Source organism: Felis catus, chromosome D4 (genome assembly GCF_018350175.1).
Source record: "Felis catus isolate Fca126 chromosome D4, F.catus_Fca126_mat1.0, whole genome shotgun sequence".
Taxonomy (NCBI): domain Eukaryota; kingdom Metazoa; phylum Chordata; class Mammalia; order Carnivora; family Felidae; genus Felis; species Felis catus.
This window is the reverse complement of record NC_058380.1, coordinates 54,479,565-54,492,012: the sequence shown is the minus strand read 5'-3', so window position 1 is coordinate 54,492,012 and position 12,448 is coordinate 54,479,565. Positions and strand designations below refer to the sequence as shown.

The 12,448-nt window shown below is 36.6% G+C and overlaps 1 long non-coding RNA gene across 1 annotated transcript; it reads left to right on the top strand.

The window, feature by feature from the left end:
- The first annotated feature begins 749 nt into the window (after nucleotides 1-749).
- Nucleotides 750-12,229, top strand: LOC123381739. The gene is made up of 3 exons (XR_006589099.1): nucleotides 750-5,341; nucleotides 9,272-9,380; nucleotides 10,725-12,229. It is a non-coding gene; the product is annotated as an uncharacterized LOC123381739 (long non-coding RNA).
- The last annotated feature ends 219 nt before the right edge of the window (nucleotides 12,230-12,448 follow it).

Below are 12,448 nucleotides of genomic sequence, written 5' to 3'. Positions count from 1 at the left end.
CCCAGAAAAATTTGCCAACAGAGCCTTTTATGTTTCCGACAGAAATGAGAAAGCCAATGAGAAATGGCCTAACGCTTTAAGAGAATCTGAAAAAATGGAGATTGTGAGGCCCTTGTTTTATTGTATCCTAAATTCAATCCGACCTTGGTTTTACGGATTTAGTCTCCACTAATCTCATTACTTATGACACATGTAAGAACTAAGTCTGAGGAATATGAACTGTAGGGACTGGGGACAGGCCGCCTCAGCATGGGCCTCATTGGCATGAAAATTATTCTGAGCTGAAGGCATTCCAGACCCTATGGCCTCAAGAGAAACTCTTGCCCCTCCCTTAACTACATAAGAGAATCTAAATTGGGGATATTTCCCAGAATAAGGGTTATTAGTTGAGATGAATTTTACCTGAGTGACCCATCTCTATGGCAGGGCAAACATCTAATTACCAAACATCTGGACTTCTGCTTCTTGCCCTGTGGACTGCATTCCTTTCCTCTGACATCCTAGACCCCTGCCCTCTTCTCCATGGTTCACAGTGACATATATTACTCGTTTTGCTTGCATGTCTTTGGAATTGTCATGTCTATGTGGATTCCCCATAAGTATGAAATTAAATCTGATATTCTACTGTTAATCTGTTTCATATCAATTTGGTTTAGTCCAGCAAGAAGGACCTTTGAGGGGATAGAAATCTTGTTCCCTAACAGAATCTTTCTACTTTTGTTATCTGTGGGTTAGGGGTGGGGGTGGAGGGAAACATATAACAGATCTTTGAATTAGTTTTTGTGACAGTGATAAACTTTCTGTGTGATAATTTTGCATGAACAGAATTTGCCTTGGATTTAATGTTTAGTTAGTAGAAAATGTGAAAAGAAAATGCTAAGGCAAAATTATTCTATAAAATACTGTTTTTCTTGAAATAATGTGTCTACTCTTGGGATATAGTTATGGTGTGTTTGGTGATTTTCTATAAGTCTTGATTTTTATTTATGGGGCCTGGCTACCAGATTGTAGCTGGTACACAGACTGTTGGGATTGATAAAACATTCACCACATTTGCAACGGTGGAGGAAGTATTTACTGGGATAAAAGATGTAATCCCAGACTTTTAAGTGAAGATTAAAAGCTTAATTTAAGTATAGGAAAGTTGAATAAGTGCCAAAAAGATTCAAGGGTCAAGTGTAAAACCATATTCAACTTAACTGTAACTGTCAGGCTAACTGTAAATTATATTGTTAATAATAATATAATGAGTATAACTTATTGAGTGTGTGCTCTGCTTTAGGCCTGTTTTAAGCATTTTGTAGGGACTAATTCATTAAAATGTTGTAACAATCCTATACAAAGTAGGTACTATCATTAATGACATTTTCCAATTATAATTTTGAAGTATAAAATTGATAGACATATTACAAAGCTAGTTTAGCTTCAATTATATTTTGGATCTCAACTGGAAATACTATTTTTTTTTGAGCATTTTATCTGTCACTATTATTTAGGATAAAATAAATTCTCAATTTGAACTGATTATGTTTTATAATCATTGCCATAAAATGGCCTCAGACCTCTACAGAAGTGACATACAGAATTTGAGATATTTTTCTGTGGTTGTTTGTCTAATTATAAAATTAGAGAAAGGGTATAGACACTTGCAAAATAAAATAAATTGACAACTCTGTAAGTTTACCATCATGTTTTAAATTGTGTCACTTTTGCCTAGGAATTTATCTTAACAGTGTTAAGTAATGTCTGGAATATGATGTGCATACAAATGTGATAATCAAAATTCATAAATGCTCAAGCACCACTGATGTCATACACACGGTACTATTGTAAAATAACAAGGCGGGTACAGAGTCTAATACTCATTTATGCCCAGTGATTGCACAAGAAAGAAAAAATATCTCCAAGTCAAATTTGAAAAGCAATATTCACGCATTTCAAAGAACGCTATATCCAAGCTCTGATTGTAGAAACATTTTTTAAAGAGCATTTTCTCCTCCATTAATTATGTCAATTGCTTCCCCAGCAATTTACATTCATGAACCTTGGTTTCTAAGGCATTTTATAATGACAACATAAATGAATGAACAGAGCCTTTTCAGCCTTCCCTTTATATGAAAATGGTTAAGGGCACCTTTTAAGTGTTCCCATTGTTCTATCACTGTGTACTTCCTCTGAGAATAATTGCATTACCTTTGCCTACTCTAGGATATCCTTGAAAATAAAAACCAAGGTTTTATCTCAGAGGTAAATGTTCTGCAGACCTGAGACAGTCATCACTGTACTTCCTAATTCTCTTGCTGAAGCCCATGACCTTCATTGTCATCAATCTTGGAGAATAGCTTTCAAGCAGTTCCATTTTAGTGACTGAAAGTGAAATGTTTTGTTCAAAGCACCACAAACAAGTCACAAGACAACTCTATTTACATGTTAATGGAACAGCAGAACAGAGATGCTTAAGGCAACCAGAGGTTACCATCAAGATCCCTCATAGTGTTTGCATTACTTCGGGTGGTATGTTGCAGATGGCTCCTAAAACAACCACATGCATTAATGATGCTCTGTTTTAACCTTACCTAATTCACTTACATAAGTGGCTACTAGAGTATTAAACATCAGCCCACTCCCTGGTACTAAGCCAGAATTCTCTCATGGTCAGGGCATTCTCCCTTTGGAATGAGGTAGACGATGATAGATGTGATATAAATTACTACTCTCAGACCATAAATTACTTGTTCTGGGTCCCTGCCAAGGCTCTTATCCAAGGAAACTCCAATGGGTCAGGTTGAGTACCAAGATACCCTTCAAAAAAGAAAGGATATGCAAATTTTAGCAATCTTATCTGTAACCATAATTCATTCCTTTCATGGATTCATTCTCACATAATTTTTCAATTAGAACAGAGCCACTTCCTCACAGGACCATCTCACCCAAAATAATGCATCAGATGTAGGGACTTATCTCTCATTGACTGATTCATCCCTTGGTCCCCCTCAGAGAACCGAAAGAGGGTGGTTTCATCATTTTTCTCTCATTTGTGTTATCTAGCTTGGAAAGATAAAGTTTAATGCTGAGGATAAAGGCATTTGGGGGCTTTTATCAGTTCTAAGTTATTTATTTATTTAAGTAAAACAATACATTAAACTTCTAGTTAAACATAGCACTTCTCTCCTCAGAGCACACTAACTGATAGCAACAGAATGAAAACAAGGTTTTAAGTCCATATAGATATATATAGAAGAAAATAAGAGAGTAGCTTAAAAGACCTGCGTTTAGGGAGAACATGAAAAGGTATAACTGATTTCTCAAGGCAGGGAGAACCCAACTTATACCACTTCAGACAGGAATACTGATGATGAGTAGGTGTATTCATCCCTGGGCATTGTGTCTAGGGCTTGGACCCACCAGATCCTCCAGTGGGCAATTATTACACAAGGGAATTGACTGAAAATAACATAATGAGTTAGAACCCCTGATCCTCTCTCTTACTTCTGAAAGCCATGTAATTACTCTTCTTCATTCATACCCACTCCTTCGCAGGGGGTCAGAAATTTACTCTCTGGAGAAATTGACTTAGACAAATTCTGGACAACCAACATCAAAAAGACAGGAATAAAGGCCCACATCCAAAAAAAAAAATAGAGGGGAAATGTGAAAGTTTGTAGGGTCACATTGATAGTGCATAGTGGAATTCCTTACTGAAGAATATCCTCGCTGAGCGATGGCACCCTCAGTTCCTCTCATCCACCCAGGTTCCAGAATATTTGCATACTTTACTACCATTCCACTTCCAAGCCTGAAAAGAAGACTGCAGGGTTTAAAAGATTTTCACATAAGTTCACCCAATGAACCAGCCGTCTTCCTCCCTAATTATAATAAAACAGTGTGATGTAGGGATCCCACTTCATTCCCTCACATTTGAATATCCAGTTGCGCAGCCCCACTTACTGAAAAAACACCTACTGCTCTTTGTTTCTATCTTCCCACTGCTTGGTTCTGGATATATATTTGGCTGTGGAAGTGCATGTCAAAAAGGGAAACTAAAGCCCTAGGTTTCTCATCATTGGACCTAGAAGAGGGGTCCAGGGGAAAGGAAGAGATGTCAGAGATATTGAGGAGAGCACTCATTCTCAAGATGCATGGATCTGACCATAAATAAATACCAAAATTATGATAACAGAAATACAAAGTAGAATACTGCACAGGTCCCAGACTTGGGTGATCAGGACATATCTGAATAACCCTGCAAAGACTAAAAAATTAGCAGACATTGGAACCACAGACCACAAGATACAAGTTAGAACTTGTGGTCTGAATTTAATTTAATTGATTGCCTGCTAAAACAAATGAAAATATTAACATTTTCCATGTTCCCATAAACAAGACGCAAGAATCGAATAAACATGATATTCAAAATATACAAGATATAATGCAAAATTACTTGACATATGAAGAATGAGGAAAATCTCAACAACTCACAAGGGAAAAGACAAGCAATGGACACCAATCCCATGATGACCCAAATACTGGAATTATGACAAAAGACTTGAAATAGTCATAATGACCATGTTCCAAGAGCTAAGAGTCAGCACTTTGGAAACAACTGGAAAGACAGGTCATCTCAGCAGAGAAATAAAAGATACAAGTCAGAATAAAATGGAAATTTGAAAACTGAAAAACACAAGAACCAACATTTAAAATATACCTGATGGACTCAGTAGCAGGATGGAGATGACTAAAGGAAAAATCAGTGAACTTGAACCTAGATCAATAGAACCTATCCAATTTGAACAACAGAGAAAAAATATTTGGAAAAAAAAAAGAAGAGCTCTTCTCCTCATAGAATTATATAAGATGCTGAGAAGTCGAATTTTCATGCCATCAGAATCCAGAAGGAGAAAACAAGGAGGGCAGTTTAGAAAAAAAATATTTAAAGAAGTAATATCTGAAAATTTTGCATAATACATAAACTTGTAGGTTTATAAAACTTAGTAAAAACCCTAGCAATATAAACTCAAAGAAGTTCATGCCCAGACATTATAATCAAAGTGCAGAAAACTACATTTTACCACTCCCCTTTCTGTCATCAGAAACCAAGGGGGCCAGAAAGTAGTAAGACAACAGTTCTTGAAGAACAGAACTGTCAACCCAGAATGTTGTATCCAGTGAAAATATTTTTTAGGAATGAAGGTGAAATAAAGACATGTTTAGATAAAGCAAGACTAAGAGAATTCATCACTGGCACACCTGCTCTAAAACAAATGCAAAAGGAGGTTGTTGATGAAGAAGGAAATCATATCAGAGGTGAACTGAACTTCAGAATTGAAGAGTAACAGAATTGGTAAATATATGGCTAAATATATTTTTTACTCTTAAAAAATTTTCTTTAATGTTTATTTATTTTTGAGAGACAGAGAGAAAGAGAGAGAGAGAGAAACAATGAAGCTGGAAAGTGGCAGAGGGGGACACCGAATCTGAAGCAGGCTCCAGGCTCTGAGCTGTCAGCACAGAGCCTGACACAGGGCTCAAACTCAAGAACCATGAGATCATGGCCTGAACTGAAGTCGGACACTCAACTGACTGAACCACCCAGCCGCCCCTAGGTTTTACTCTTAAGTTCTTTGAAATCTGTATAGTGATTGAAAGAATAAATTAAAACATTGCTTGGTGGGTTATTTAATGTATATGAGTTGTAATACACATGACAACATAAAGGGAAAAATTCAGGCACCTATATTATAGTATATTTCTACATTAAATTTGAAGCAGTAAAATATTAATTTTAACTTGATTGTGAAAAGGCAAGTAAATAGATTGTGATATTTTGGAAAAATTGCTAAAAATATATTGAAATACAAAGGTAAAAGAAAAATTAAAAAGAAAAAAATACTAGAAATTTTCAAATCTGAAAACATCATCAAGGAGAAATAGATTTTAAAACAAGAGACAATCCAATAACAAATAGTCAAATGATTATACATAAAATATATCAGTAATTACATTAAATGCAAGATGTCTAAGCTTATCAATTAAAAGAGATTATCAGCAATGATTAAAAATAAAACATGAGTCAATTATGCTATCCCTAAAGAAATCATTTCAAATATAATACATAAGTATATTAAAAGTAAAAAGGTGGAAAAACATATATCTTGCAACCATTGATGAAAAGAAAGGTAAAGCAACTATAGTAATATCAGAAAAAGGTAGATTTCAAAGCAAATTAATGAGGAAAAAAGAGTAAAATTACATCAAAGTAAAATTACATAAAAAAAGATAAAAGGATTAGTTCACCAAGACAAAAAACAACCCTAAATGTCTACACATGTAACAAGAAATATTCAAACTGCGTGAGGCAAAAGTTGACAAACATAAAAAGAGAAATAAATTTAAAATTATAGTTTTAGGAATTCTGGTCCAAGATGGCAATGTAGGGAGGCCTGAACTCATCTCCTCCATGGACACACCAAGTCGACACCTATTTATAAAGCAACTACTTCTGAAGAACTGAGGGCTAACTGAGTAACTCTGTACAAGAGAAGAGAGACCACATAGAGAACAGCAAGAGAGATGGAGACTATGCAATTAAAAAGGCTGTTTACATTTTAAAAAATTATAGTTTGATATGTCAACATTCCTCTTTCAGAAACAGATGAAACAGGTAGATAGAAAATCAGTCAGGCTATGAAAGAACTAACACCAGCTGTCAGCTGAGTCTAAAAGCGTGAGATAGAGACACCTATCAGCTCAGTCATTTAAGCCTCTGATTCTGGCTCAGGTCATGATCTCATGGCTTATGAATTAGAGCCTCACATTGGGCTCTGAGCTGGGAGCCTGCTTCTGATTCTGTCTCCCTCTCTCTGCCCCTCCTTGCTTGTCCTCTGTCTCTCTCTGTCTCTCTTTAAAAAAAAAAAAAAAAAAAAAAAACTTAAAAAAAAAAAGAGATAAACAGCCAGTTTCAGGGGAAATTAGAAAGTATTTTGAAGTGAACAAAAATGAAAATACAACATATCAAAATTTGTGGGATTCAGCTAAAGAAGTTCTTACAGCAAAACATATAGCATTAAATACTTATATTAGAAAATAAGAAATCAGTACTCTAAGCTTCCACTTAAATTAAGAAGAGGTGTGCTGGAAGCCGAGTTATTCCAGCCTGAGTGGCAGGGCCTGGGCTGTGGACAGATTGGTGACGCAGGGCGGCCCACGACAGTGAAGCTTCTTGTATTCTTGCTTTTAGGTAATTTGGCCTTATTAAAGTACCTGGGGTATTGTCTGTTGGGGAATGCCCTCGGCAGGCCCCCTGGGAAAACAACCATTAGGGAAGAAAATAAGGTTCCGCAAGAAATTGTGCGGCCTTACACTTAGCCCTTGCCTTCCCCTATGGAGACTCCTCTACTAACGGGAAGGATAGTCTCATACCTTTGCCAGCAAAGAGGGCCTGTAAAGAAGAGACATATGGATCCAAAAGCCCCACTCCGGTAACTAAGGAATGTATCTATGGACACAGGTCACTCTGACCCCTAGGCCCACTTGGCCCCTGGAGGCATTCCAGATGATAATGAACCTAGTCGGTTAAGCTACAGAATGGTTCATTGGTTCCTAGGTGCATTGTCTCTCTGAGAATGTATAAGGCGTGGGTTTCTAAGGCCCTCTTGGCCCCCTCCTGGAACCTCGGACCCAGGCGAACACTTTTGTTCTTCAAAACCACGAGTGGTTCAGGGAAACAACTAAGAGGTCATGTCCCTGTAACTGTTCCACTTGAGGTGTTGAGAGATAAATGACCTTTCGTGAAAACAGCAAAGCAAATACTTTACAAATTATAGGTAAACATAGATACATAATAAAAACAATAAAAGAAATTAATAAGCAAAGGGCAGGAGGGAATGTTATGACAAAACAATCATGTTATTCCTTATTGGGTGATTATACAAAGGAACAATTTTAGAATTGGGTAATGTTAGAAAAACATAGATGACGTATGTTACAAGGAAATCACTAGCATATATAATGCCACATTTACTGCAGTAAATCCGCCAGTTCAACACACTGCTGTTGTCTGTGTCCATTTTTATTTTAGTATTTTATTTTAGTTTTTTTATTTTAGTTTTATATTTTAGCTTTTTATTTTAGTTTTTTATTTTTATTTTTGTTTTGTTTTATTTTCACTTTTTTGCCGACGCCGTTCATCCTTCAGGAACCCCTGGTTGCTGGAGCTGGTCTCTGGCAGAGGGGCACCTGGGTGGCTCAGGGTTAAGCGTCCAACATCAGCTCAGGTCATGATCTCGCGGTTGGTGAGTTCGAGCCTCGTGTTGGGCTCTGTGCTGACAGCTCGGGGCCTGGAGCCTGCTTTGGATTCTGTGTCTCCCTCTCTCTCTGCTCCTCCCCTGCTCACTCTCCGTCTCTCTCTCAAAAATGAATAAATGTTAAAAAAAAAAAGAAATTGAGAAAAAGAAGAGCAAAATAATCCTAAAACAAGCAGAAGGAAGGAGATAATAAAAGAGGGCAGATCAATAATATTGGATACAGAAAAAAATCGAAAAAAATCAATGAACAGAAAAGCTTTTTTTTTTTTTTTTTTGAAAAAAAATCAATTATATTGAAAAATCTCTAGTAAAACTGACAGGAAAAAAGAAATAAAAATTACCAATATGAGAAACAATACAGAATATATCACGACAAACCACATTAAAAAATAGTAAAGGAACAGTACAAACAACTCTATACACATTTGCAACAACATGGATGGACCTAGAGGGTATATATAATGCTAAATGAGATAAGTCAGAGAAAGATACATACCACATGATTTCATTAATATGTGGAATTTAAGAGATAAAACAAATGAACAAAGAATAAAGGGACAAATGAACAAACAAACAAACAAAAACCCAGACACTTAAATTTAAATACAGAGAGCAGACTGGTGGTGTCAGAGGGGAAGTGGGTGGGGGATGGGTGAAGTAGATAGGGAGATTAAGAGTACACTTGATGAGAACTGAGATATATATATATATATATAGAATTGTTGAATCCTTACATTATACACCTGAAACTAATATAACACTGTATGTTAATTATATCTGAATAAAAAAGAATAAAGATAGTAAGGGGAACATCTTTTATCATGGTTTTAACAGAACCAGAATTCTCAAATGTTATTCTCCAGCTCTGGTAACTTCATAGCTGGAGATTTTCACTCAACTCTAGTCCTTAACTGATACCAAGGTGTGAAAAATGAAGCCCTAACAACTCGTATTCAACTTATTCATAGTACTTGGATTTGCAAATGACACGTGAAACCTGAACAGACTTGGAGTGCCACTGGCTGAATGGTGATTGGTCTGAAGTCAAGAGATGAAAATGTAGCCAATTATGTTGAGGTAAGGTTGATTAACTTTCCTGTCACTCGTGTCATAATTCTGAGATTGTTAGGATTCTAGACACTGGGTAAATAGACTCATCTGTTCAAGCATTTTTCAACCACTAAGCTTAGGGAAGACTTACACGCACATATATATGGTACATTTGTTTATATGTATTCAGTAAATAAATATGTAGGGAAACAACATTTCATTCAAGAGAGGTACTCATTCTCAAATAACCAATATAGGAAGTGGAATGATATTCTTTGAGTAAAATGGAGCAAGACAAATGTGGGTTTGAAAGTTAACCCTTCCATCTTACAAACTGGGAGAACTTTGATCACTATTTAATCTCTTGAAACTTCTGTTTTATGATTTATAAAATCTCAAAGGATTATTATGAAGATGAACAGCTTTAATAGAGAAAGTCCATGTAAAGCACATGTTGATATCATTCTCTCAGCCTCTTCCATTTGGCGGGAAAGATGGCTACCAGTGGTTCTGACCTCTCACACTCAGGGCTCCTTGGTCAGACAAGGGAGAGTCTTATACACTTTGTTGACTTCTCATAATTACTAGACAGCATTTTAATTTGATCTCCTGATTTAGTGGGGAAGTGGGCTCCAGATCCACCATTCCTAATTCCATGAAGTTTTATTTCTGACACTTTCACTGATACTTATTATCCAATCCCAAAGCACTTGTTACTTGAGCATGAATTTCATCTGTGAACAGAAATAATAAGGGTGCAGTTTGTAGGGAGTATCTGTGTTGTTTTAACTGATCTTTCTTGCATTTTCCTTTTTTTCAAGACCACACTTGTACAATCATTAGCTCCCAGCTCAGGAGTGAGTACCTCCTAGTGGATTTAATTGAAGTGACTGTACACAGGCATTTTGTGAATTTTTCAGAATTTCTGATATCACTCTGTGAGTATCCCAACTAGCAGATCCATCAGATGGTTCTGCAGCCTGGATTTTTTGCATGCCCGTTCTAAATTCCTCGGATCTTGCAGGGACTCTGTGGACAGTGAATATTTTCATCAATATTAAGATGAAGAGTCAGCACAAGGCTCTGGGCCTCTTGGAAATAGCAGGGGAAGACAAACAAACCTTTACTGAGGGTGTAGTAGGCAGAATTCTAAAATATTCCCCTAAGATTTCTCAATTTACTACCTGGGACTGTGAATATGATGTGAAATCACAATTGTTATTATGTCACCGTACATGGCAAAGGGATTTTGCAAAGATAATTAAAGTTATGAATCAGCTGACTTTGAGTTCATCAAAAGGTAGGTTATTGGGGCAGGCCTCTACTAATCATACAAGCTGTTTAATAGCACATTTTCTCTGGCTGATCCAGGAAGTCAGAACCAACCTACTGAAGAGAGGGCCTCATGCAAGGACTTGTAGGAGCTGAGAGGGACCTCCCGCCAAAGTTATGTGGGACAACCGCAAGAAACTGCATTTTGTCAGTAACAGGAATGAGCTCAAGAGAGGACACAGAGCTCCAGGTGAACATATAGCTGGCTGACCCTTTGAGTTTAGTCTTGTGAAACCCTAAGCAGAGAACCCAGCTAAGTCCACCTGGACTTCGGATCTGTAGAACTGTGTGCTGATGAATGAGTGTTATTTTAAGCCACCTAATTTCCATAAAACACTAGAAATCTAACCCAGATGCCTATCTAGTAGCCAGGTATCATTCTCTTTTTTTACGTGGCATTTAATTTGGTTGTTACAGTCATCTATAAAAGACAATCCTGTAACTCTTTTAGAGATGGAAAACACGCTCATGTAATTCGTATGACCTGTCTAAGGTCTCATAAATTCCAAGCGTCATAAACCAGACTAGGAGTCGTGGGCTGTTTATGTAAGTATAAGCAGCTTTTGTTACATGACTCGCAAAAGTCTGGTGGACTAACTGGCAGGGATACCATCCATCCAGTGAAAGTCACTCCAGAGGAGTGACTTCAAAGGAACACATTTTCCCCTTGAACTACCCTATAATAGTAGATTGAAGACAGATCAGCCCCAAAGGCTAAGGTGGTTAATTTTTGGCGATTCCTTTCTGTCCTCTTTAGCTTAACATGACCTCTTAACCATGGTATTCCATTTCTGAACCATGAATAGAGTGCTGCATTTTACATGTAGTGTTAGGTTTTCATTTTCTGCCAGGACTTGTCTTGAAGTATTTGCTTTACCTTTATGGAACAGTACTGGGATTAACTCTTAGTAGTTAAATGCACCTCCCCCACATCACTAACTAAAGGGAAGCAACTTCCAACTTCTTATACCACATAAAATTCACTTAATTTTTAAAATGTAATTTGTCAGAAGAAAGCCTAGCCTAGTTTCCTTAAGACTAATCAGATTCATCTGCTGAATCTTCCATTGGATCACCTGGACCATAGACAAGTTGACTGATAGAGTTATAGCAATTCTCAGAAACAGAAAATATATCCAAAGGTTATCATCTAAGTCCAAGTAAGATTCGAGAGTTATTTTTATAGATTTCCACATAGTAATATTGTTTTATTTTATAGTATTCTATTTCAGTTATAAATAAAATGTGACATTTGCTCCGTGAATCCTACTTTGACCTGAAATATATCTAGAATGAATTCCTATGCTATTCTTTTAAGAATATAAGAATACTTTTTAAAAGAATTAAACATTTAGTATAAATAATTTGAGATGGTTTGTAGGGTATTTGTGTGAGCCACATGGCCTGAGTTAATCTTTCTTTGTAAATGGAGTATTTTCTGAGTTGAATTATTTTTTCACACCAGAAGAGCTGTAGAGCTCTAGTTGATGTGATAGAGAGAAGTATTTAATTGAATTTCACAGGGCAAGACATTTCCCACTGCATCAGATTACAGAAAATTCATTTGGAATTATCAACTATAAAGAAAAAAACAAATAGTATGTGCTTATGAAAAGTATATAATATAGGGGCGCCTGGATGGCTCAGTTGGTTAAGTGTCTGACTCTTGGTTTCAGCTCAGGTCATAATCTCATGGTTTCGTGAGTTTGAGCCCCATGTTGGGCTCTGCGCTAATAACATTGAGCCTGCTTGGGATTCTCTGT